Source organism: Ranitomeya imitator, chromosome 4 (genome assembly GCF_032444005.1).
Source record: "Ranitomeya imitator isolate aRanImi1 chromosome 4, aRanImi1.pri, whole genome shotgun sequence".
NCBI classification, from domain to species: Eukaryota; Metazoa; Chordata; class Amphibia; order Anura; family Dendrobatidae; genus Ranitomeya; species Ranitomeya imitator.
The window spans coordinates 628,740,725-628,764,055 of record NC_091285.1 but is presented as its reverse complement, the minus strand read 5'-3'; the positions used below and the strand labels follow the sequence as shown (position 1 = coordinate 628,764,055).

At 46.5% G+C, this 23,331-nt stretch overlaps 1 protein-coding gene across 5 annotated transcripts in view; it reads right to left on the bottom strand.

Annotated features, from left to right (window-relative positions):
- The window catches only part of ELMOD3 (ELMO domain containing 3), a 67,459-nt gene extending 46,688 nt beyond the window's left edge, over positions 1 to 20,771 (bottom strand). For 4 of the 5 annotated variants that reach the window (XM_069766691.1, XM_069766694.1, XM_069766689.1 and 1 more), the window contains exon 1: positions 20,623 to 20,771. The gene's annotated coding sequence lies outside the window, so the exon portion shown is untranslated. The remainder of the gene's footprint in view (positions 1 to 20,622) is intronic. The other variant, XM_069766690.1, reaches the window with a different exon arrangement.
- Positions 20,772 to 23,331: the final 2,560 nt, after the last annotated feature.

The window sequence follows — 23,331 nt, the reverse complement described above, 5'->3', positions numbered from 1 at the left end:
CTCCCTTTCGAGGATTCTTCCCAACTCAGAGACCCTATGGACCGCAAGATGGAGAGTTTACTAAGAAGATCGTGGGAGACTTCTACCAATCTCCTTAAAACAAACATTGCGTCCACCTGCGTGGCTAGATCCCTATTTCGTTGGCTCCGCACGCTGGAAGACCACCTTACCCAGGGAACATCTAGGGAAGTAATCTTAGATTCTCTCCCGCTTCTCCAGAAAGCTATGGGCTTCCTTGCCGATGCTTCGGCAGAGTCCGTAAGAGTGGCTGCCAAATCGGCAGTTCTCTCTAACTCAGCCAGAAGAGCTCTATTGCTCAAGTCTTGGAGTGGGGATATAACGTCCAAAACAAAACTCTGTGCCATTCCCTTTCAGGGCCGCTATCTGTTCGGGCAGGCCCTGGATGATATTCTGGATAAAGCAACGGACAAGAAGAAAGCGCTTCCGGAACAGAGAAATCCGAAGAAACGTTTTTTTCGTCCCTCAAAAGAGCAACCCTTCCAACGGGAATTCAAAGGGAAAGGCAAATCAGGACGCTGGAGCTATCCTAAAGGGGGGAAAGGTAGGAACATCCTGGTTCCCCAGTCCCAGCAGACCCCGGACAAACAGTGACTACGCCCAGGGCGTTGGGGGGCGTCTCTCGAACTTCATCAACCAGTGGAGGTCCATTTCGTCAAACCAGTGGGTACTCGACACTATTCAGAATGGACTAAAATTAGAGTTCGAGAGCCCTCCCCCTCATCACATAAGGATAACCTCATTGCAGAGTCTCAGCCCTCAGGGTGCATTCCTTTCCGGCCTCCAGAACTTACTCCAGGAAGGAGTAATTTCCCCAGTACCTCAGCAAGAAATTGGCAGAGAACACTATTCCCACCTGTTTCTGATCAAGAAACCTTCGGGGAAGCACCGAATAATAATCAACTTGAAACACCTGAATCAAGTAATAACCTACAGGAGGTTCAAGATGGAGTCGGTCAAAACAGCGATCCCTCAGATAGGACAGGACTGGGCGATGGCTACAGTGGATCTGCGGGACGCTTATTACCACGTCCCAATCCATCCAGAATTCCGGAAGTACCTAAGATTCGCAATATCTCAGGATCGGGAGATAGTACACTACCAGTTCAACTCCCTTCCCTTCGGAATCGCCTCAGCTCCCAGAGTCTTTACAAATATCATGACAGAAGCCATTATATTCATCCGTCTTCAAGGGATCTGCATAGTACCCTATCTAGACGATCTACTCATTGTTGCTCCCTCAGTCTCCCGCCTCAGGGCCGACTTAACAAGATCTCTAGAAATCCTAAAGTCGTTGGGTTGGATCCCAAATCTAGAGAAATCGGACCTACGTCCCTCCAGGAGGAAGAAGTTCCTAGGAGTCCTTCTGGACTCGGAGGCGAGGAGATCCTTTCTGCCCAGAGAACGTCAACTCGATCTGGTACAGAAGATAACAGCATTCAGAACCCTGAAGGCTCCTACTCTACGACATTCCATGTCTATGCTGGGATCTCTAACATCTTGTATTCAGATGGTACCTTGGGCTCAAGCCCACACGAGAGTCCTCCAAACCCATATCCTATCATCCTGGGACAGACAGCAGAGTTCTCTCTCCAAAAGAATTTGCCTTCCCAATCATGTCAAGGCATCCCTGACATGGTGGCTACCGCTCCGAAACCTCCAACAAGGGGTCAGTTGGGATCAGATCCCGCTAAAGACACTAACATCGGATGCCAGTCAAAGGGGATGGGGAGCTATAGTCGAGGGAACCCACTTCCAGGGCACCTGGGCCCCAGACATCAGAGCAAGCTCTTCAAACTTCAGAGAACTGAAAGCGGTGGAAGAAGCATTAAAAGCTGCATTCTCCATTGTTCAGGGACACCATGTCAGAATATATTCCGACAATATGACCACGGTAGCATACCTTCATCATCAAGGAGGCACAAGATTCAGGAAACTAAAAACCTTAGCCTCAAACATTTTTTTCTGGGCAGAGAGGCACGTCCTCTCTATTTCGGCAGTTCACCTGAAGGGGTCGGCCAATACCCAGGCAGATTTCCAGAGCAGAAGGGATGTACATCCAGGGGAATGGTGTCTGGACCAGGAGGTCTTCCTCTCCCTGATTTCCAGATGGGGGATCCCAGAGGTGGATCTTTTTGCCAACAGTCAGAATGCCAAGCTGCAAACTTATTTCTCCCTAAATATGACAGAGCACTAGGCATGGATGCATTCTCTCACCCGTGGAGGTTCAACATCGTTTATGCATTTCCTCCGATCCCATTGCTATCAAAAACTCTACAGAAGATCCGATCGGAACGAGTTACGGCGATTCTAATCGCGCCAACATGGCCAGGGAGGAGTTGGTACAGCGCCCTGTTAGACATGGCTCAGGACGGTCCAGTATGTCTACCTCAGAAGGAAAACCTTCTTCATCAGGGACCGTTGCTGCATCCAAACCTTCACAGATTGAATCTTTCAGCATGGCTTCTGAGGCCGAGATACTAAAGGCAAGAGGTCTCTCAGATGGAGTAATTCATACTCTCCAAAACAGTAGAAAACCCATAACAAATGCCATTTATGCCAAAATCTGGAAGAAGTTTTCATCGTGGTATCTTCCAGATATTCCAGACCCATTTCATCCAAATATTGCCAAAATTCTGGACTTCTTGCAGAGGGGTCTAGAGTTGGGTCTTAGGCCTAACACCTTAAAGGTACAGATTTCAGCACTTAGCTCCTATTTCGATCAGGAACTAGCCAAACATCGGTGGATCAGGCGTTTTGTAACTTCAGCGAGTAGAATCCGTCCCAGAGTTCTCAACAATACTCCTCCTTGGGACCTTAATTTGGTCCTTAATAGTCTAACTCGGGACCCTTTCGAACTTTTATCGCAGTCTTCCTTAAATCGCAGTCTTCTTACCCTAAAAACGGTCTTTTTAGTGGCTATTACCTCTGCCAGACGGATAGGAGAACTACATGCCCTATCCATACAAGAGCCTTACTTAAGGGTAACATCTGATAGTATAATCCTTCGTCTAGATCCTACCTTCCTACCTAAAGTAACATCAGACTTTCATAGAGGTCAGGACATCGTGTTGCCCTCATTCTACCCAGATCCTTCTAATGTAAGAGAAGAGTCCTTCCACACTCTGGATGTTCGCAGAGTGGATCTACATTATCTTTCACAAACAGAGAGTTGGAGGATTGACCAAAATCTCTTCATTCAACTCTCTGGGAAGAACAAAGGCAGAAAGGCTACGAAAAATACTATTGCCAACTGGATTAAACAAGCCATATCTCTGGCATACTCATCCCAGAATCTACCACCTCCTCCATCACTGAAGGCCCATTCTACACGGTCGGTGTCAACATCATGGGCAGAGAGAGGTGACGCTTCTACGGAACAGATTTGCAGAGCCGCCACCTGGTCATCAGTACATACGTTCACCAGGCACTACAGGCTTGATTTCAACCGGGATTTAACTTTCGGCAGAACAGTTCTGCAAGCGGTTGTCCCCCCCTAGAAATTATTTGTTGGTACTACTCCAGTACCGCTGTCGTGGAAGGTGACTGGAGAAAATAGAATTATTCTTTTTTTATTCAAATAAATTTTTTATTAAGAATAACAAGATAAATGACATGTTACATTCTCATTTTCAATACAAAGCTTTCCCCCCCCCTTCAAACATTCCCCTTCAATCCCACCACCCCCCAACCCCACCCAACAAAGCAGCTCACCTTGCTTAGCACTTCCATCATTAGACCAATATGCTATCTAATCCCTCAGCCAATAATATAAGCCACATTTAACATTACCATTAATTAGGAACCTTAATTACCTCTCCCTCTATAATACCTCTATCCCATAGCAATCCACGGAGACCACATTTTATTGAACATTTCGATTTTCCTTCTTTTTTTATAAAACCCCTTTTCCAGTGTCAGGCCCTGCTTCACATACTGGAGGAATTCTCCTCTTGACAGCGGTTCTTCCCTAATCCAATTTCGAGCTATTACCTTCCTAGCCATGTATAACAATCTGGCAATAGCTATCTTTAGGTTGTTATCCACTCCAATCTCATCCACACATCCCAACAAGCACACTATAGGATCCCTTGGCACCTTACATCCATATGCACCTTCCATACGGCTCAAAACTACCACCCAAAAAGCAGCCAGTCTCGGACACGTCCACATCATATGGAGTATATCAGCATCTGCAGTTTTACACCTCGGGCATTCAGAATCATCACGCAAACCAGCCTTATATAGTACCATCGGAGACTTATAAACCCTGTGTATCACATAGAGCTGTGACAGTCTATACGGTTCACTCAGTGACAATCGTGGGACCCATTCTAGCACCGACTCCCAAGTCTCATTCTCCATTGGACCCAGATCCCTCTCCCACTTAGCTCTCGCCATTATTGGAAACCCCAATAGGAAAGTGTGCAACAGATCTTTATACAAAGTAGATATGCCTCCCCCAGTAGTCCCTTCATTACACACATACTCCAGTACTATATCCCTCTGAATTCCAATACCTCCGTTTCTACTCTGAGATCCAAAAGCATGCCTCATCTGCAAATACCGATACTCCCCTGCAATCCCAAGACCAAATTCCGCCTGCAATTGGGAAAATGATTTCAATTCACCTCGCTCAATTATTTGATACACGTATTGAATCCCTTTGACTTGCCATTCTGTCAGTACCCCCAGTGCCTCAAACTCCTGTAAGTTGCTGTTATGCCATAGCAGTGAGAATCTAGTCAAATCCGTGACCCCCCGTATATGTCTCAGCCTACCCCACAGCCTGCGTATCAACAACACAGTCGGGTATAATTTCCCCAGAGCCCCCAGGGATCCATCCTCCAAACATTGTACTACTGGCCTTCTTTTTGTCACCACTTCCATCAGCCGCTGTACCGCCCCAGATGACCCTTCATGCGCCCAGCCTTTTAAATGCTGACTCTGGGCTGCAAGAAAATATATTTCAGGGTTTGGCAATGCCAGTCCCCCATCTTCCTTGGGTCGCTGAAGTGTCTCCAGTTTGATACGCGGATGCTGTCTCCCCCATATCAAATTCCTGAACAGAGAGTTAATCTGTCTAAATCTCCCGCGTGGTATCCAAACTGGTGCATTATGAAGAATATACAGTATTTTTGGCATCAAAATCATTTTAATAAGATTCACCCTACCTACCACAGATAAATGCAGTTTAAGCCAAGCATCCGCTTTCGCTTTAAGAACACCTAAGATTGGAGTCAGATTTCTATGTATATAGTCAGTAACAGGCATAGATACCCATATTCCCAGGTACTTAAATTGGCTAGTCACCTCCAGTCGCCCATCCTCCAGTGGCTCCCCACCATCATCATCCACCTTAAACAAGACAGACTTACTCCAGTTTATCCTAAAGGTACCGTCACACTTTAGCGACGCTGCAGCGATACCGACAACGATCCGGATCGCTGCAGCGTCGCTGTTTGGTCGCTGGAGAGCTGTCACACAGACAGCTCTCCAGCGACCAACGATCCCGAGGTCCCCGGTAACCAGGGTAAACATCGGGTTACTAAGCGTAGGGCCGCGCTTAGTAACCCGATGTTTACCCTGGTTACCATCGTTAAAGTAAAAAAAACAAACGCTACATACTTACCTACCGCTGTCTGTCCCCGGCGCTCTGCTTCTCTGGTCTGGCTGTGAGCACAGCGGCCAGAAAGCAGAGCGGTGACGTCACCGCTCTGCTTTCCGGCTGTCCGCCGCTCACAGCCAGACCAGAGAAGCAGAGCGCCGGGGACAGACAGCGGTAGGTAAGTATGTAGTGTTTTTTTTTTTTTACTTTAACGATGGTAACCAGGGTAAACATCGGGTTACTAAGCGCGGCACTGCGCTTAGTAACCCGATGTTTACCCTGGTTACCAGCGAAGACATCGCTGAATCGGCGTCACACACGCCGATTCAGCGATGTCAGCGGGACCTCAACGATCAAAAAATGGCCCAGGCCATTCCGACACGAGCAGCGATCTCACAGCAGGGGCCTGATCGCTGCTACGTGTCACACAAAGCGAGATCGCTACTGAGATCGCTGTTGCGTCACAAAACTTGTGACTCAGCAGCGATCTCGCTAGCGATCTCGCTATGTGTGACGGGGCCTTAAGTCCCGACACCGATCCGAAACGCTCAATAATCCCAATGGCTCCCTCCAAGGACGTACCCGGGTCAGCCAGAAAGAGCAGAATGTCATCCGCATACAACGCCACCCTTTCTTCAATCATCCCATATTTAAACCCAGTCACCTCATCAGACCGTCGAAGCTTAGCAGCCAGCGGTTCCACAGCCAGAGCAAACAAAAGAGGAGAGAGTGGACACCCCTGTCTCGTCCCTCTAGCCAGTTGTATGGTCCGTGATAACTCCCCATTTACCCTAACCCTAGCCATCGGCATCGAGTACATCAGTCCAATCCAGGATATGAACTGCGGTCCAAACCCCATACTCCGGAGCACCTGCCAGAGATATCCCCACTCCACACTATCGAATGCCTTATGAGCGTCTAAAGATGCAATAACTCTCTGGCCACAGTTGTCGGATCTGAGTTGCAAATTCATATACAGCCTTCGTAAGTTGATCGCAGTGGACCTATCAGGCATAAAGCCGGACTGGTCTGAGTGCACCAGGCCGGAAATAACACTTGTCAACCTCATCGCCAACACCTTAGCCAGAAGTTTAACGTCTGTAGTAAGCAAGGAGATTGGCCGATATGAATCCGGCTGTGTCGGGTCCTTCCCCTCCTTAGGAATCACCACTATTATGGCCTCCCGCATAGATACCGGTAGACGACCGCCACTCCTAGCCTCCTCCAGAAGTACCCTTAATTTAGGGATCAGCACTTCCCCAAAGTTTTTATAAATTTCAGCAGGAAATCCATCTACGCCAGGTGCCTTCCCATTAGCCATAGACTGCAGTGCCCGACCCAACTCCTCCTCCGTGATGGGAGCTTCCAAATCTTCTCTATCTATGTCACTCAGCCTTGGGAGCTCCAATTCCTCAAGGAACGCCACCGTGTCCTCCACCAACCCATCTACCTGAGAGGAATATAGGTCAGCATAAAAATCCGCAAAAATGTCCAAAATCTCTGAAGCTCAGAGACAGCCACACCGCTCCCCGATACCAAAGAATGAACAAAGGAAGTGTTTCTCTGGGCAGAAGCCACCATCGATAGCAAATGACCCACAGATTCGCCCTCCTGGTAAAAAGCCAGATTCATGAATTCCCTCTTCCTTTCAGCCTTACCGAGCAATACCTCCTCCAACTGACTCTGAGCTGCCTTTAGCCTCCTCCCAGCTTCCGGAGTACCCGCTATTACCATCTCATCCTCGGCTATCCTCAGCCCTTCAACCGCCAACCTCTCTGTCTCTCTCGATTTCCTCTTACATCTGCTAATATCCCTGAACAGCAGTCCCCTCAAGTACACCTTCATGGCTTCCCACACAGTAAGAACATCTACACTTCCCTCGTTGATCTCAAAAAATTCCACCAACTCCTTCTTTATCTTTTCCAAGTCCATACTGTGTAGCCAATTAGGGTGAATCTTCCACTCCTTCCCGCTCCCAATCCGTGTCCCTACCGGCCGAAATTCCACCTCAACTGGACTATGGTCTGAAAGAGCCCTAGGCAAATATCTCACGTCCCCTACCATCGTGTCCAGTAAACAGTTACCCAGCGCCAAGTCAATCCTAGACAAAGTACCATGAGCTGGCGAGTAGCATGAGTACGTCCTTTCCCCAATATGTCTAACTCTCCATAAATCAATCATACCTACTTCCCGGACATAGGTCCCAAACGTAGTGATATGTCCCCCTGTTCTATTCTGGGGATTTTTGTTTTTATCCCAAAAGTCATCACAGATATTATTAAGATCGCCAATAATTAGAGATGGTAACGGTCCCCAACGCTCTACCCTCTCCAGCACCTCTCTTATCTTCTTACTTGAGTATGGGGGCGGAATATACATTGCCGCTATACACATCAACACTCCATTTATTTTACATTTCACCACCACATACTGACCATCCACATCCTCTTTTACCATTACCTCCTTATACTGCACCCCCGCAGGTATTAACACAGACACACCCCTAGAGTACGTCGAGAAAGTAGAATGATACGCCCTCGGTATCCAGCGCCTATTCAGTACGTTCACCCTCTCCCGCACTAAATGTGTCTCCAGCAGACATATCATTGAGACCTTCTGTTCTCGGACATACTGCAGACTTGCCGCCCGCCGTGTTTTATCCGCCAGACCTCTCACATTCCAACTCAATATTTTAATACAATCTCCCATAATGTGGCTCATCATTTCTTAAAGTATCCAATTTCCCAAGTATGAGCTGCCCCAACCCTCCCACCCCCCCTGCCCCCTCCCAACTTGCCCCCCTAACCCCCCCAATATAACGCATTCTTCCTCTCATCAAGAGTGGGGCTCCACTGCCCACTGCGAACACTCTCCCTTACTTAACCTGTTGTGAATTCTGTGGCAGAGCTCCCTCCTGTGGTCACAAGTGGTACTTCGGCTGGTTCTCTCTGTGAGCTTCCGTTGGTGGAGGAAAGTGGTACTGCGGCTTCTGAGTTTCCTTCCTCAGGTGATGTGGTGAAGTCGTTGGGTGCTGCTCTATTTAACTCCACCTAGTGCTTTGATCCTGGCCTCCAGTCAATGTTCTAGTATTGGACCTGTTTCCTCCTGGATCGTTCCTGTGGCCTGCTGCTCTGCATAGCTAAGTTCCTCTTTGCTATTTGTTTGCTGCTTTCTTTCTGTCCAGCTTGTCAATTTGTTTTGTTCTGCTTGCTGGAAGCTCTGGGACGCAGAGGGTGTACCTCCGTGCCGTTAGTTCGGTACAGAGGGTCTTTTTGCCCCCTTTGCGTGGTGTTTGTAGGGTTTTGTGTTGACCGCAAAGTTTCCTTTCCTATCCTCGCTCTGTTCAGAAAGTTGGGCCTCACTTTGCTAAATCTATTTCATCTCTACGTTTGTCTTTTCATCTTAACTCACAGTCATTATATGTGGGGGCTGCCTTTTCCTTTGGGGTATTTCTCTGAGGCAAGGTAGGCTTATTTTCTATCTTCAGGCTAGCTAGTTTCTCAGGCCGTGCCGAGTTGCATAGGGAGCGTTAGGCGCAATCCACGGCTGCCTTTAGTGTGGTTTGAGAGGATTAGGGATTGCGGTCAACAGAGTTCCCACGTCTCAGAGCTCGTTCTTGTTTTTTGGGTTATTGCCAGGTCACTGTATGTGCGCTGACCTCTATGTCCATTGTGGTACTGAATTACCTTTCACAACAGTACTGGAGGCCTAAAGTACTAATGATTCCCAATAGAGGGAAAAAAGAAGTTCTGAGACCATTTTTTTTTTCTTTGCACTGTGTTTTGCCTTTTTTTTCCCCTAGACATTTGGGTGGTTCAGGACACAGGTGTAGCAATGGACATTAAAGGTCTGTCTTCATGTGTGGATCAGCTCACGGCAAGAGTACAAAGTATTCAAGACTTTGTGGTTCAGAATTCTATGTTAGAACCGAGAATTCCTATTCCTGATTTGTTTTTTGGAGATAGAACTAAATTTCTGAGTTTCAAAAATAATTGTAAACTATTTCTGGCTTTGAAACCTCGCTCCTCTGGTGACCCAGTTCAACAAGTTAGGATCGTTATTTCTTTTTTTGCGTGGCGACCCTCAGGACTGGGCATTTTCTCTTGCGTCAGGAGATCCTGCATTAAGTAATATCGATGCATTTTTCCTGGCGCTCGGATTGCTGTACGATGAGCCTAATTCTGTGGATCAGGCAGAGAAGAATTTGCTGGCTCTGTGTCAGGGTCAGGATGAAATAGAGGTATATTGTCAGAAATTTAGAAAGTGGTCCGTACTCACTCAGTGGAATGAAGGTGCGCTCGCAGCTATTTTCAGAAATGGTCTCTCTGAAGCCCTTAAGGATGTCATGGTGGGATTTCCTATGCCTGCTGGTCTGAATGAGTCTATGTCTTTGGCCATTCAGATCGGTCGACGCTTGCGCGAGCGTAAATCTGTGCACCATTTGGCGGTATTACCTGAGCTTAAACCTGAGCCTATGCAGTGCGATAGGACTTTGACCAGAGTTGAACGGCAAGAACACAGATGTCTCAATGGGCTGTGTTTCTACTGTGGTGATTCCACTCATGCTATCTCTGATTGTCCTAAGCGCACTAAGCGGTTCGCTAGGTCTGCCACCATTGGTACGGTACAGTCAAAATTTCTTTTGTCTGTTACCTTGATCTGCTCTTTGTCATCGTATTCTGTCATGGCATTTGTGGACTCAGGCGCTGCTCTGAATTTGATGGACTTGGAGTATGCTAGGCGTTGTGGGTTTTTCTTGGAGCCCTTGCAGTGTCCTATTCCATTGAGAGGAATTGATGCTACGCCTTTGGCCAAGAATAAGCCTCAGTACTGGACCCAGCTGACCATGTGCATGGCTCCTGCACATCAGGAGGTTATTCGCTTTCTGGTGTTGCATAATCTGCATGATGTGGTCGTGTTGGGGTTGCCATGGCTACAAGTCCATAATCCACTATTAGATTGGAAATCCATGTTTGTGTCCAGCTGGGGTTGTCAGGGGGTACATGGTGATGTCCCATTTCTGACTATTTCGTCATCCACCCCTTCTGAGGTTCCTGAGTTCTTGTCTGATTACCGGGATTTATTTGATGAGCCCAAGTCCGATACCCTACCTCCGCATAGGTATTGTGATTGTGCTATCGATTTGATTCCTGGTAGTAAATTCCCAAAAGGTCGACTGTTTAATTTATCTGTGCCTAAGCACGCCGCTATGCGGAGTTATGTGAAGGAGTCTTTGGAGAAGGGGCATATTCGCCCGTCATCGTCGCCATTAGGAGCAGGGTTCTTTTTTGTAGCCAAGAAGGATGGTTCACTGAGACCTTGTATAGATTACCGCCTTCTAAATAAGATCACGGTTAAATTTCAGTACCCCTTGCCATTGTTATCTGATTTGTTTGCTCGGATTAAGAGGGCTAGTTGGTTCACCAAGATAGATCTTCGTGGTGCGTATAATCTTGTGCGTATTAAGCGAGGCGATGAGTGGAAAACTGCATTTAATACGCCCGAGGGCCATTTTGAGTATCTAGTAATGCCATTCGGACTTGCCAATGCTCCATCAGTGTTTCAGTCCTTTATGCATGACATCTTCCGAGAGTACCTGGATAAATTCCTGATTGTGTACTTAGATGACATTTTGATCTTCTCGGATGATTGGGAGTCTCATGTGAAGCAGGTCAGAACGGTGTTTCAGGTCCTGCGTGCTAATTCTTTGTTTGTGAAGGGATCAAAGTGTCTCTTTGGTGTTCAGAAGGTTTCATTTTTGGGGTTCATCTTTTACCCTTCTACTATCGAGATGGACCCTGTTATGGTCCAAGCCATCCATAATTGGACTCAGCCAACATCTCTGAAAAGTCTGCAAAAGTTCCTGGGCTTTGCTAATTTTTATTGTCGCTTCATCTGCAATTTTTCTAGTATTGCTAAACCATTGACCGATTTGACCAAGAAGGGTGCTGATTTGGTCAATTGGTCATCTGCTGCGGTGGAAGCTTTTCAAGAGTTGAAGCGTCGTTTTTCTTCTGCCCCTGTGTTGTGTCAACCAGATGTTTCGCTTCCGTTCCAGGTCGAGGTTGATGCTTCTGAGATTGGAGCAGGGGCTGTTTTGTCGCAGAGAAGTTTTGATTGCTCGGTGATGAAACCATGCGCCTTCTTTTCCAGGAAGTTTTCGCCTGCTGAGCGAAATTATGATGTGGGCAATCGAGAGTTGCTGGCCATGAAGTGGGCATTCGAGGAGTGGCGTCATTGGCTTGAAGGAGCTAAGCATCGCGTGGTGGTCTTGACTGATCATAAGAACTTGACTTATCTCGAGTCTGCCAAGCGGTTAAATCCTAGACAAGCTCGTTGGTCGTTGTTTTTTGCCCGTTTTGACTTTGTGATTTCATACCTTCTGGGCTCTAAAAATGTGAAGGCGGATGCTCTGTCTAGGAGTTTTGTGCCCGACTCTCCGGGTGTATCTGAGCCGGCGGGTATCCTCAAAGAGGGAGTAATTGTGTCTGCCATCTCCCCTGATTTGCGGCGGGTGCTGCAAAAATTTCAGGCTAATAAACCTGATCGTTGCCCAGCGGAGAAACTGTTTGTCCCTGATAGGTGGACGAATAAAGTTATCTCTGAGGTTCATTGTTCGGTGTTGGCTGGTCATCCTGGAATCTTTGGTACCAGAGAGTTAGGGTACCGTCACACTATACGATTTACCTACGATCACGACCAGCGATATGACCTGGCCGTGATCGTAGGTAAATCGTAGTGTGGTCGCTGGGAGCTGTCACACAGACAGCTCTCCAGCGACCAAGATGCCGAGGTCCCTGGGTAACCAGGGTAAACATCGGGTAACTAAGCGCAGGACCGCGCTTAGTTACCCGATGTTTACCCTGGTTACAAGCGTTAAACTAAAAAAAAACAAACAGCACATACTTACATTCTGGTGTCCGTCAGGTCCCTTGCAGTCTGCTTCCCGCACTCAGTGACTGCCGGCCGTAAAGTGAAAGTGAAAGCACAGCCGCTGTGCTCTGCTTTCACTTTACGGCCGGCAGTCACAGTGCTGGAAGCAGACTGCAAGGGACCTGACGGACACCAGAATGTAAGTATGTGCTGTTTTTTTTTTTTTAGTTTAACGCTTGTAACCAGGGTAAACATCGGGTAACTAAGCGCGGTCCTGCGCTTAGTTACCCGATGTTTACCCTGGTTACAAGCAAACGCATCGCTGGATCGCATCGCTAGATCGCTAGATCGGTGTCACACACACCGATCTAGCGATGACAGCGGGAGATCCAGCGATGAAAGAAAGTTCTAAACGATCTGCTACGACGTACGATTCTCAGCAGGATCCCTGATCGCTGCTGCGTGTCAGACACAGCGATATCGTAACGATATCGCTGGAACGTCACGAATCGTACCGTCGTAGCGATCGAAATGTTATAGTGTGACGGTACCTATAGTGGCTAGATCCTTTTGGTGGCCATCTCTGTCTCGGGATGTGCGTACTTTTGTGCAGTCCTGTGGGATTTGTGCTCGGGCTAAGCCCTGCTGTTCTCGTGCCAGTGGGTTGCTTTTGCCCTTGCCGGTCCCGAAGAGGCCTTGGACACATATCTCTATGGATTTTATTTCAGATCTTCCCGTCTCTCAAAAGATGTCAGTCATTTGGGTGGTCTGTGATCGCTTCTCTAAGATGGTCCATTTGGTACCCCTGTCTAAATTGCCTTCCTCCTCTGATTTGGTGCCATTGTTTTTCCAGCATGTGGTTCGTTTACATGGCATTCCAGAGAATATCGTTTCTGACAGAGGTTCCCAGTTTGTTTCGAGGTTTTGGCGAGCCTTTTGTGGTAGGATGGGCATTGACTTGTCTTTTTCCTCGGCTTTCCATCCTCAGACTAATGGCCAGACTGAACGAACCAATCAGATCTTGGAAACATATCTGAGATGCTTTGTTTCTGCTGAACAGGATGACTGGGTGTCCTTTTTGCCTTTGGCTGAGTTCGCCCTTAATAATCGGGCCAGCTCGGCTACCTTGGTTTCACCATTTTTCTGCAACTCTGGGTTCCATCCTCGTTTCTCTTCAGGGCAGGTTGAGTCTAAGGACTGTCCTGGTGTGGATACTGTGGTGGACAGGTTGCAGCAGATTTGGACTCATGTAGTGGACAATTTGACTTTGTCCCAGGAGAAGGCTCAACGTTTCGCTAATCGCAGACGCTGTGTGGGTCCCCGACTTCGGGTTGGGGACTTGGTTTGGTTATCTTCTCGTCATATTCCTATGAAGGTTTCCTCTCCTAAATTTAAACCTCGTTTTATTGGTCCGTATAGGATTTCTGAGGTTCTTAATCCTGTGTCTTTTCGTCTGACCCTTCCAGATTCTTTTTCCATACATAACGTATTCCATAGGTCATTGTTGCGGAGATACGTGGCACCTATGGTTCCATCTGTTGATCCTCCTGCCCCGGTTTTGGTGGAGGGGGAGTTGGAGTATATTGTGGAGAAGATTTTGGATTCTCGTGTTTCAAGGCGGAAACTCCAGTATCTGGTTAAGTGGAAGGGTTATGCTCAGGAAGATAATTCCTGGGTCTTTGCCTCTGATGTCCATGCTCCCGATCTTGTTCGTGCCTTTCATATGGCTCATCCTGGTCGTCCTGGGAGCTCTGGTGAGGGTTCGGTGACCCCTGCTCAAGGGGGGGGTACTGTTGTGAATTCTGTGGCAGAGCTCCCTCCTGTGGTCACAAGTGGTACTTCGGCTGGTTCTCTCTGTGAGCTTCCGTTGGTGGAGGAAAGTGGTACTGCGGCTTCTGAGTTTCCTTCCTCAGGTGATGTGGTGAAGTCGTTGGGTGCTGCTCTATTTAACTCCACCTAGTGCTTTGATCCTGGCCTCCAGTCAATGTTCTAGTATTGGACCTGTTTCCTCCTGGATCATTCCTGTGGCCTGCTGCTCTGCATAGCTAAGTTCCTCTTTGCTATTTGTTTGCTGTTTTTTTTCTGTCCAGCTTGTCAATTTGTTTTTTTCTGCTTGCTGGAAGCTCTGGGACGCAGAGGGTGTACCTCCGTGCCGTTAGTTCGGTACGGAGGGTCTTTTTGCCCCCTTTGCGTGGTGTTTGTAGGGTTTTGTATTGACCGCAAAGTTTCCTTTCCTATCCTCGCTCTGTTCAGAAAGTTGGGCCTCACTTTGCTAAATCTATTTCATCTCTACGTTTGTCTTTTCATCTTAACTCACAGTCATATGTGGGGGCTGCCTTTTCCTTTGGGGTATTTCTCTGAGGCAAGGTAGGCTTATTTTCTATCTTCAGGCTAGCTAGTTTCTCAGGCTGTGCCGAGTTGCATAGGGAGCGTTAGGCGCAATCCACGGCTGCCTTTAGTGTGGTTTGAGAGGATTAGGGATTGCGGTCAACAGAGTTCCCACATCTCAGAGCTCGTTCTTGTTTTTTGGGTTATTGCCAGGTCACTGTATGTGCGCTGACCTCTATGTCCATTGTGGTACTGAATTACCTTTCACAACATTAACTCTCTCCATTCGCGTCCCGCTGCCATAGCAATCACAATTTCCCCCCCAACTTTCACTTTATTGTATCTTAACATTTCAACTTATATTAACATATAGAAAAAGTACCAAACCAGTTCACAGTACCCAGCATAACCCTCCTCCCCCGTACTTAGTAGTTGGTACTGTCCCCTCCGGCCATTCCTTCAATATGGCCCAGCAAAACCCCCAACAGTTGCTCAACTCTTTAACCATTGCTAACGAGCGCAGAACTCTCCTCTATCGACAGAGAAAACAAATCCCAACTGGATCTCGCCGAAATGTCAGTCGCCCATTCCCTTAAGTTTTTTCTCATGAGTATCAAGCCACTGGGTAGCGTCCTCCGGTGTCAGGAAAAAGTGGGTCTTATTAAAAGCCACCAGTCTCAGCTTGGCGGGAAACATCACTGAGTACTGCACTCCCAGCTCCCTCAGTCGCCGCTTGACTCCAGTAAACTTAATCCGCTGTTTCTGAACCGCAGCGGAATAATCCGGATAAATGGCGATTTTTTGACCTCCAGCCGTCAGATCCTCCATCTCTCTAGCCTTTCTGAGGATAATGTCTCTGTCCCTGTAGTTCAGTATTTTAGCAAGCATGGTACGGGGATTTGCTCCTGGGGCAGGGGGCTGCGGCGGGACCCTATGAGCACGTTCAACAGCAAAAACTTTTGTCAACACTGTGTTCCCAATCTTCTCCAGCAGCCAGTTTTCAACAAATTCTGTGGGATTTCTCCCCTCAGTCTTTTCAGGCAGCCCCACTATACGTATATTATTTCTTCTGGATCTATTTTCCAGATCCTCATTTTTAGCAGCGAGCTCGGCTATTGCTTGGGCGAACTTCTTTTCAGCTTTTTGTAACTTAACTATGTGATCTTCTGCCGTGCTCACCCTCTCCTCCACCACTCCTATACGTTTGTCCATTTTCTGCAGAGCCGCATTAATCTGTGCCGTGTCCCCTTTAACTTCCTGCATCTGCTGGGCCAAGGAGTTCAGGGATTGCTGACATGAAGAGATCAGTGTGATAACATCTCTAAGAGTCGGCTCTTCTCCCTGTGATATGCCTCCAGGTCCTCCACTAGCCCCAGCCATGCTGCCTCTCTCCTTCCCCCTCTGTACCTCATGCTGCTCGGCTGTGCTTGCTTCCTCCTCCTCCTGGTCAGCTCCAGCTCCAGATCCTGGTTCTGCCTCCTCAGCAGCCTCCACTCTGGCATACTGCTGCAGCTTTGCGGCCACCTCCATGCGCCGCTGACATGCGGCGTTCTCCTTCTCGGCGTCCTCCCTAGCATCGGAGCCATCTTGGCCGGCTCCTGCTTCGCTGGTGCCAGCGTCTTTCTGCCGCCTCCTGGTCATCGCTGCCAACTCCGGACCTGCTGCTCCGCACCGCTGCACTCTCCGGACCTTCAGCCAGCCGGATTTAGGTGAGTTTACCCGAAAATCGGGGTTAAAGCAGGATTTTTGTCCTTCTGGCAGCGGGAGCACTCTTCCCTGTTTCCACTCACATGGCCAGCTAGGACACGCCCTAAAATAGAATTATTCTTACCGTTAATTCGGTTTCTAGGAACCTTCCACGACAGCACTAATTTCCCTCCCTATCTGATGATTTTATTGGATGATTCCTGCACTTAAGTGGTAACTATACATACTACTGTGTCCAGAAAAAACACTGGAGGTGGCAGGAAGGGGAGGGTATTTAACCTCTTTGTGTTTCCTGTCCCCCATTAGGGCGGGGAGACATCCTCCAGTACCGCTGTCGTGGAAGGTTCCTAGAAACCGAATTAACGGTAAGAATAATTCTATTTTTTTCTCCTGTAAACTCTATGTTGATGCCTTTGCCCAAAAAGCTCTAATTTTGTCTCATCTGACCAGAGAACATTCTTTCAAAACGTTTTAGGCTTTTCTAGGTAAGTTTTGGCAAACTCCAGCCTGGCTTTTTTATGTCTCGGGGTAAGAAGTTGGGTCTTCCTCGGTCTCCTACCATACAGTCCCTTTTCATTCAGACGCCGACGGATAGTACGGGTTGACACTGTTGTACCCTCGGACTGCAGGGCAGCTTGAACTTGTTTGGATGTTAGTCGAGGTTCTTTATCCAACATCCGCACAATCTTGCGTTCAAAGCTCTTTTGTAAATTTTTCTTTTCCATCCACATCTAGGGAGGTTAGCCACAGTGCCATGTGCTTTAAACTTCTTGATGACACTGTGCACGGTAGACACAGGAACATTCAGGTCTTTGGAGATGGACTTGTAGCCTTCAGATTGCTCATGCTTCCTCACAATTTGGTTTCTCAAGTCCTCAGACAGTTCTTTGGTCTTCTTTCTTTTCTCCATGCTCAATGTGGTACACACAAGGATTCAGGACAGAGGTTGAGTCAACTTTAATCCATGTCAACTGGCTGCAAGTGTGATTTAGTTATTGCCAACACCTGTTAGGTGCCACAGGTAAGTTACAGGTGCTGTTAATTACACAAATTAGAGAAGCATCACATGATTTTTTCGAACAGTGCCAATACTTTTGTCCACCCCCTTTTTTATGTTTGGTGTGGAATTATATCCAGTTTGGCTTTAGGACAATTCTTTTTGTGGTTTTTCATTTAAGACAAATTAAATGAAGATAATAATACCAAAGAATTTGTGTTTGAAATCATTTTCAGGAAGAAACTGAGTATTATCTGACAGAATTGCAGGGGTGTCAATACTTTTGACCATGACTGTATGTGTCAGACGTCAGACCACAAGAGGTAGTAATGGCCGACACTATAGCAGCTTTATACAAGGGCCAGATGATTACCTCAGTACACATAACATTGTGGGGTTATAGATAATTTAGTGACAAAAGGCACAATTGCTGGAGGAAGGTTGAACTTGGTGGACCGAGGTCTTTTCTCAACCTACGTAACCATATTCTGAGAGTTAAATCTGTTTTATTTTTCCGGTGATGGAGCTGTATGGCGGCTTGTTTTTTGCTGGACAAGATGACGTTTTAAGGGACACAATTTCTATACGACTTTGTGACGGTGTGTTATTCCACTCTTTGTTCGGCATTTTATTTGTACGCTGTTAAATAGTGCGATAGTTTTATAGATCAGCTCATTCCGGATACAGCTATACAAAATAGGTGTACTCTTTTTTTGCTTAAAGGGGTATTCCTATCTCCAAGATCCCAATATGTAGTAGGTGTAATAATAAGAATATTAGCAAATACCTCCAATTATAAATAGAGAAACTGAAAAGCTATACTACATTTCTAATTTAAGGTATTTGCTAATATTGTTATTATTGCACCTACTACGTAATGGGACAGGATCTTGCAGATGGGAACACCCCTTTAATTTAGTTTTTACACAAAGATGGGTTCTTAATGGCATGATTTTTTTTCAGTAGTCTATTTTATGGGGGTTTTAATAAATATATTTTTTTACTTTCATTTTTATTTGTCTGATCGCTGGTGTAATACGTTGAATGACACATATTGCAATGCATTGGACCTATCAGTTTTCATACTGCCAGAAAGCCTGTTAGATCCTGCGAATGGCTAACAGGCCACCATAGGTGACAGAGCTGGGGGTCATTATCTGACTACTATTGGCACCACCACGATCACATCACACGGCTGCCGATGAGGTGAGCCCCCTCCTTCCTATAACCTTCTAAATACCTCCATCGCTATTGATCATGACATATATAAACTGCCACCAGCCCTGGCTGTCACAGCAGGAGCTCGACTAGCAGATAAGCCGAGCTCTGAGCACGGATTGTGGCAGGCACAGATCCTAAGATGGTTGGGGAGATCTGACAGGCTCCTTTTTAACTACGGCCTATCCTAAGGCCAAGGCTAGACTCGTCATAAAACATCATGATCATCACTTTACAAATACAGGTCAAGAATGTCACTATAATACATGAGAACATGACACTAAAGGTACCTTCACACATAACGATATTGTTAACGATATCGTTGCTATTTGTGACGTAGCAACGATATCGTTAATGAAATCGTTATGTGTGACAGCGACCAACGATCAGGCCCCTGCTGGGAGATCGTTGGTCGCTGAATAAAGTCCAGAACTTTATTTCGTCGCTGGACTCCCTGAAGACATCGCTGGATCGGCGTGTGTGACACCGATCCAGCGATGTCTTCACTGGTAACCAGGGTAAACATCGGGTAACTAAGCGCAGGGCCGCGCTTAGTAACCCGATGTTTACCCTGGTTACCATGCTAAAAGTAAAAAAAAACAAACAGTACATACTTACCTACCGCTGTCTGTCCTCCAGCGCTGTGCTCTGCACCCCTCCTGTACTGGCTGTGAGCTGGAAAGCAGAGCGGTGACGTCACCGCTCTGCTTTCCGGCTCCCAGACAGTACAGGAGGAGAGCAGAGAAGCAGAGGGCAGCGCTGGAGGACACACGGCTGTAGGTAAGTATCTAGTGTTTGTTTTTTTTTACTTTTAGCATGGTAACCAGGGTAAACATCGGGTTACTAAGCGCGGCCCTGCGCTTAGTTACCCGATGTTTACCCTGGTTACCGGCATCGTTGGTCGCTGGAGAGCGGTCTGTGTGACAGCTCTCCAGCGACCAAACAGCGACGCTGCAGCGATCCGGATCGTTGTCGGTATCGCTGCAGCGTCGCTTAATGTGAAGGGGCCTTAACGTTGGTGACAGATCACAGATCACATGAATAAGGATCAATGTACGATGCGACTATGGCCCATGTGTCAGCTCCAAAAATAAGACAATTAGAGATACTTGTTGCCTCCCCTTCATTATCAGGATCAGTGGGGTCTGACCCCTCCGATCATAAAGTGATATCATAGCGTAGAGGATAGATTAGATAGAGGCGATACATAGACTGATAGAAACACAGAAAGATAGATAGAAGATAGATAATAGATATACAGATAATATATAGATAGATGATAGATAGATGATCGATAATAGATAGATAATAGATATGATAGATAATAAATATAAGATAGATAGCTAACAGATAGATAATAGATAATAAATAAATATATAATAGATAGCTAGATGATAGATAATAGATATGATAATGCATAGATAGATGATAGGTAATAGATAGATAATAAATATAAGATAGATAGATAATAATAGATAAATAATATATAATAGATAGATAACAGATGAGATAATAGCTAGCTAGATGATAAATAAATAGACGATAGATAATAAATATAAGATAGATGATACTTCAGCCCATAGGTGGCGCTGTTCTTGTGCTCCCATGTTCCAGACTCACTAGTTAATGACCAACAAGCAATCAGTGCACAATTAGTGAGCTGAGATCTGCATTGTGCTCCTGCTCTGCACAGCGCCACAGACGTGCAGTCCCTGACAGCTCAGCAGACGGTGGAGTCAGTCCCCTGTAGCGCTGCACATATGGAGGCTCAGCCCTGCACCGCGCACACAGAGCCCTGACCCAGGCAGACATCCCACCATCACTGCACTGCAGGAGGCTACGGCCGCTCTCCGCTTCATGCACCAGCCCTTACCCCTCACAGATCGCTCCAATCTCTGCGGCCATCATCAACTTTCCCGAGTCCTGGCAACCAAGGCTCACACTGCATCCTGGGAAATGTAGTGTAAGGAGGGTATTCCTTCTCGCTAAAGATTCACACATAGACGACAACTCCCAGAAGCCTTTGCTTCCCAGCCGTATTCTACCTCAACGGTTACTTTGTTCTAATGGTGTCTTCAGTCTCGGCAGCTGAAGGCAATGGAGGCGGCCATTTTGTTGGGGACTATTTTACATGCTGTATAATCAGGGTCATCTACGGAAATATGCCTTCTAAATTGAAGACATTTCTCTGAAATGAACTGGATAGTGAACTGTAACTAGGATGTAGCTGCAGGAATATGTCCCACAGCCTGTAAAGACTTCTACAGTGTGATTCTGCAGCTGCAGTGCTGACTGGTAGCATTACATTGGGTGGATAGATTGATACAGGACTCTGCAGCAGTTTTTTCCACATCTACCTAAAAAGTATGCTTTAATAAAGTGTTCATAAGCATTTATCAAGTTAAAGTGAATGACCAAAAGAAAAATTGAAAGAAAATCAATATTTGGTGACCACACGTTACTTTCAAAACAGCATTTATTCGTTTAGGTACACATGTACTTCTCCACACGTTTTGAAGGATCCCGACAAGGATCCAGGATCTTAGAGAACTAACCCAGATCTACTGTGGACTTAGCTTGTGCCAGTCCTTCTGTGTCTCCATGTAATCCCAGAGAGACTGGATAAGGCTGGAGTCACACATACCGTATAAAAAAAAAAAATCGGTCCGTTTTTCACGGCTGAGATTTGCAGAAATGTTCCCGTATGTCATCGGTGTGCAATGCGAGGATGCGATTTTTTTTCTCATTAAAGTATCAGTATGACATCCGTATGGCAAGCCGGCTTGTAAAATGGACATATAATGGATCCATGGCCTTAAATATGGCTATTAATATCTGCACTCAGTCACTGGCTTTCCCTCTCTGGCGAAGAAAATTGCGCAGGAGCCCACACCAGCTTTTTCCGTGAATTAATCCTTTAATTTAACACCTACAGCTCCAAAATGTTACACACACACGCACTACTAACATTATTAGTGAGGGACATATACAAATCTAAAGGATATGCAATGGTTTACTGTATGTAAACCATGTCTCCTATCCTGTCGGCTTCTGCAATGATTTTACAGAACCCGACAATGGAATTATCGGCTATTCTGCTATCTAGCTCTCTATGAAATATAAAAATATATATGTGTGTCACTGACATATATATATATATACAGTATATACCTACACTATGTGTAGACATTTATTTTATTCTATTTTAACCTGTCAGTGTGATTTTACTGTACACCGCACTGAATTTACGAATTTTCTAGAGGACACCGATACGTATTTCTCGCAAGTCACACTGATGGTCTGTGTGGTGTGCGAGTTTTTCTCGCACCCATAGACTTTCATTGGCGAGTCTCTGATTGCTGACAATCTGATTTCACTCGCACGTATAATACGGACGAGAAAACAACGGATGATGACAGCTGCCCCATAGTTTATCATTGGTCCGAGTGCTATGCGATTTTTTTGGAGCATAGCACTCGTCCGTATTACGCTCTAGTGTGACTCCGGCCTAATGCTGAGATCAGAGCTCTGCGGGGGCCGGATCATCACTTCCAGGACTTCTTGTTCTTCTTTACGCTGAAGATAGTTCTTAATGACACTGGCTGTATATTTGGGATCATTCTCCTGCTGCAGAATAAATTTGGAGCCAGACGCATCCCTGATGGTATCACATGATGGATAAACATCTGCCTGTATTTCTCAGCATTGATAACACCATTAATCCAGACCAAATCCCCAACTCCATTTGCCGTGATGCAGCCTCAAACTTGTAAGGAGCCTTCACTGCTCCAGCATACTCTCACTATTGTACCATTCTCCAGCAAACTGCGAAATATTGCACATTTTGACTCTTCAGTCCAGAGCACTTAGTGACATTTTTATGCACCCCAGTTCCTGTTTTCATGCATATTTGAGTAGCTGGGCTTTGTTTCCATGTTGAAGCTATATGGCTTATTGGCCTTAAAGGGGTTGTCCGTTAAAAACCGATGTGTCCACATCACTTTGTGTGACTTCAGACGTATGAATCCCCCCAGCGCTCACACTGCGCTACAGGGATTCGACAGTTTCAGACCTGGGAACGGAGGGTATGTATACGTTATACATGCCCCCAGCCAGGGGACACAGCCTTGCTCAATACACTTGTATTGAGAAGAGGCCGCGCCCTGACCAGTGATGTGGCCAACCAGTGGGCATGTTCGATTAGAGGGCCCACTGGCGGGGTTCATATAAAACTCATACATACCCTTCGTTCCTGGGTCTGACACTGGTGAATCTCGCAGCGCACAGTGCGTGCTCTGGGGGGGATTCATAAGTCTGCAATCTCACAATGACTGCAGACTTATCGATTTTGACCGGGCAACCCCTTTAATTCTTCCATGAAGGCCACTAGGCCTGACTTCTCACACACAATAGATAGGTGTAGTTTGATCCCACTGGTTGCTACAATTTCTTAGCTGATGGCACTGCTGGACATTTTCTGATTTCAAAAGGAATTAACAACGATGTGTTTTTTCATCTGCTGCACTAAGTCTCCTTGGCCGACCACATTGTTGATTATCATCTACGTTGCCCATTTCTTGGT